Below are 4,096 nucleotides of genomic sequence, written 5' to 3' on the forward strand. Positions count from 1 at the left end.
CACCCCTGGGTGTCATGGTCCAGCCTGCAGAGAGGTGTTGCGCAGAGGGATTGTGGAGAGGGTGGCGGGGGCTGGAGGCAGCTGGACCAAGAGACAGTGATGGGGTAACGCTTGTGCCTGCAGCTCCAGGAGGCCTTTGAGGACGTGGCTGTGTATTTCACACGGGAGGAGTGGGAGCTGCTGGAAGACGCACAGAAGGGGCTTTACCGGGACCAGATGCTGAGGAACTGGCGAGCCCTCGTTTCCCTGGGTAACGCTGTTTCCTGCTTCTCCCTGCAGCCGTGTCAGCGCTGACATTTATCGTCTCCCTGCATTTCGGCACTCTCCTCCTCCAACTTTTGCCGGGGGGGTTGAAATCCACATCCTCCCCATGGCTCCATGTGTGATCATGCATCTCTCATGTTTCACACCAACATTTCCTGCTCTGTTCGATCTGGCCGCCTTCACCTGAGTCTTCCCCATTCTTGTAACCCACAGTGCTTCCATATCCAGCTAAGTCTTGGCGAGTACATCTCCCTTCCTCTTCTCAGCATGGTTGTGTCATCTCCAGTTCATTGGGTAGAAAAATTCACTGCCAGCTGTTCCACGGGGAATGGTTCCGATTTCTTACCTGTCCCACCTGGCATGTCCTGGCCCACATGTCTAACAGTCCAAGCATGCTCAGTCAGTGCTGTTTAATGGAAGTCTTATCAGCCCCTGCCGCTACCATCCCTGGGATTCGCATTTCCTTGACTCCATATCTAGTGACTGGTGCATGTTCGACGGAATCTGGGTACTTCTATCTTCGCATCCCTAGAAGCTTCTGCCCATGTTCCTTCCTACAGTCTTCATCTCCACAGGCTCTGGCTTGGCTGTGTTTGCTTGGAGACCTGCTCCCAAGCTTGCTCTGCTGTTTACAGAAGTTGTCGTTTCCTCCTCCCAACATCCCTCTGCATACCTGATGCCCATCATGGTGATAAAAAGAGGTGGGGTCGGTGCAGGACTGGTGAAAATGGGTTGTCATTTCCAAAGGGTCTCCGATACAGGGGTTTTCTGGCTTGTGGGCAAGGCTGAGGGACTTACCTTGTACCGGGTAAATTTGCTTTTCTAGTGCTTTCTTTTTCCTCCAGTTCCCCTGAAGGACTTCCTTTGGAAAGGGCTCCAAGGGTTTTAGTTGCCCAGGAAAGGCCATGGTGACCATATCTACATTATTAGCTTTCATGTACTGCAAAAGGTGTCTCCTTCTGCCTTCTCTTGTCCATATCAGGGACTCCCAGCACCTTTGTTTCAAACCCTGCAGGATTTCCTAGCTTGTGTGCTCATCTCCCCTCTGGCATGATCCTCCCACTGGATGGGATGATTGCTTTTGTTGCTACTGCAGATATAAAATCTTCCCTTCCTCTGCTCTGTTGAGGAATGACCCTGTCTCCCAGAAGAAGTGTCATGATCAGCCATCTGTCCTGGATTCTGTTCACTGCTGCCAGGCCTCACTCTAAATGTTCTCAGAGAAGAAACTCACTTCCATTCCTTTGCCTGGAATGAAACTGATAAGACAGATCTTATCCAGTCACCAGTGTGTCCAGTGTCTCTTCATTTTGGTTCCTTGTAAATAGTGAAACTTCTCCTTTCCACTCTTTAGCACATCACATATCACTGCATCTCCAGCCCCTGTCCCTGGGAACGCTCTCAGTTTCACACTTGTTTTATACCTCAAAGTGGTCGGTACTTTTTTTTCCTATAATCATCCTCCCACCACCTGGGTGACAAAGGCTGTTGTCTATCAGTGCCTGCTCTTTCATTTTAAAAGCCAACCCTTCCTTGTCATTCCAGGCCCTTGTTGAATCCTTTAGTGCATTGGATCCATTCCCCAAATCCCAGTTGGTTATTTGCCATCCAGTACCCAGTCATGAATGCTTTTTAACTACTGCCCCGAACAGGATATCGAGGTCCCGCCCCTGACTTAATCCGCCGCATTACACGAGGCCAGGAGGAGCTCTGGGTCTGTGATGAAGAGAACCGGGGGGACATCTCAAGGTCGGAGGACCTGTTGCCAGGTGAGTTGTGGCTGTCCCGTCCCCTGACTCCCCTCTCAGAAATGCTCCAGGGCCACAGTGACAGGGGTTCATAGGGGAAATGTGCACCTCTCTCACCCACAGCACTTGGGGTTTGGCAGAAGACCTTGTTTTCTTAAATCATAAGTGCCAAGATCCAGTCGTGCTCTCAGACCCATTGCAACAGAGGGAATAGAATTGCTAACTTAGAGTTTCTCTTCCCTGTGCAGGAGGCACCTGGCTGCTGAGCAGGTCTGAGAAGCAGAGTCCTGAAGAAGGGCCCGCAACCCTGGAGCCAACCAATACTAACGAAGGGAGTTTTGGCAATACGGAATCCCTGACACCTCATTGTGGGAATAGCGTCATCCAGTGCTCCCACCTGGCCCAGCACCAACTCACCCACACAGGAAAGAAGCCGTATCAGTGCTCTGTGTGTGGGAGGAGCTTCACCGGGCCCTCCTACCTGGCCCAGCACCAGCGTATACACACAGAGGATAAGCCACATCAGTGCTCTGTGTGTGGGAAGGGCTTCGTCCAATCCTCCCACCTGGCTGTGCACCGGCGCATCCACGAAGTGAAGAAAACATATCAGTGCTCTGATTGTGGGAAGACCTTCATCAGTTTCTCCCGTCTGGCACGACACCAGCTCGTCCATACAGGGGACAGGCCATATCGGTGCTCTGTGTGTGGGAAGGGCTTCACCCAGTCCTCCGACCTGTCCATCCACCAGCGCTTCCACACAGGAGAGAAGCTACATCAGTGCTCTGTGTGTGGGAAGAGCTTCCCCCGGGCCTCCCACCTGGTGCGGCACCAACTCATCCACACTGGGGAAAAGCCACATCAGTGCTCTCTGTGTGGGAGGAGCTTCACCAATTCATCCCACCTGGCCCGGCACCAACGCATCCACACAGGGGAGAAGCCACATCAGCACCCTGTGTATGGGAAGAGCATCACCAGTTCATCCTACCTGGCCTACCACCAACACATCCACAGAGGGGAGAAGCCACATGAGTGCTGTGTGTGTGGGAAGAGCTTCACACAGTCCTCCCACCTGGCCCAGCACCAGCGTATCCTCACAAGGGAGAAGCCACATCAGTGCTCTATGTGTGGGAAGACCTTCACTCATTTCCCCGACCTGGACATGAACCAACGAATCCTCACAGGGGAGAAGCCTTATCAGTGCTCCATGTGTACAAAGAGCTTCAGCCGTCCCTCCTATCTGGCCCTGCACCAGCGCATCCATAAAAGGAAGGAGCCATATCGGTGCTCTGAGTGTGGGAAGAGCTTTACTCAGTCCTCCCACCTGGCCCAGCACCAGCATAGCCACACAGGGGAGAAGCCACATCAATGCTCTGTGTGTGGGAAGAGCTTCACCATTTCCTCCCACCTTGCCATCCACCATGACATTCACACACAAGAGAAGGATTATCAGTGCTCTGTGTGTGGGAAGTGCTTCACCTATTCTTCCAATTTGGTATGACACCAGCATATCCACACAGAGGAAAAGCCATGTTAGTGCTGTGTGTGTGGGAAGAGCTTCACCCAGTCCTCCAGCCTGGCCAGTCACCAGCGTATTCACACAGGGGAGAAGGCACATCAGTGCTCAGAGTGTGGGAAGAGAGTCAGTCAGTCCTCCCACCTGGCCGGAAACCCATGCATCCACACGGGAGAAATTACATCGGGCATCTGTGTGAGAGGATAGCTTCCATGAATCATCCCCGCTGGCCAAACATCAATACCTTGGAGCATCCATAATTCTGCCAGCAGGGCAAAGAGGGCTTATGGATGTCTACGTGCTCAGCTCCTGCCAGTGGCTGCATTCAGGCAAACAGCCCCCTGCTCCTGCAATGCAGAAAGAGTTCAAGCAGCCTTTGGGCCATGTAGGACACTGCAGAACCTAAAGGATCCAGTTGCATGTCCCTGGGGTTCGATTGGGGGAGGAAGGGCTAAATAGGAAACATCTAAGAAGAGACCAGCCCAGACATTGGGGGAACCTGTGAGGGGATGATCTTTATATCAGTGTTGAAGCCTGTTCCTTCCACATTGTTCTCTAAAAGCAGCTAGTC

The 4,096-nt window shown here is 52.6% G+C and overlaps 1 pseudogene; it reads left to right on the top strand.

Moving 5' to 3' along the window:
• The window catches only part of LOC102377771, a 25,000-nt pseudogene extending 20,910 nt beyond the window's left edge, over positions 1-4,090 (top strand).
• The last annotated feature ends 6 nt before the right edge of the window (positions 4,091-4,096 follow it).

This window comes from Alligator sinensis, unplaced genomic scaffold (genome assembly GCF_000455745.1).
Source record: "Alligator sinensis unplaced genomic scaffold, ASM45574v1 scaffold336_1, whole genome shotgun sequence".
Classification (NCBI taxonomy): domain Eukaryota; kingdom Metazoa; phylum Chordata; order Crocodylia; family Alligatoridae; genus Alligator; species Alligator sinensis.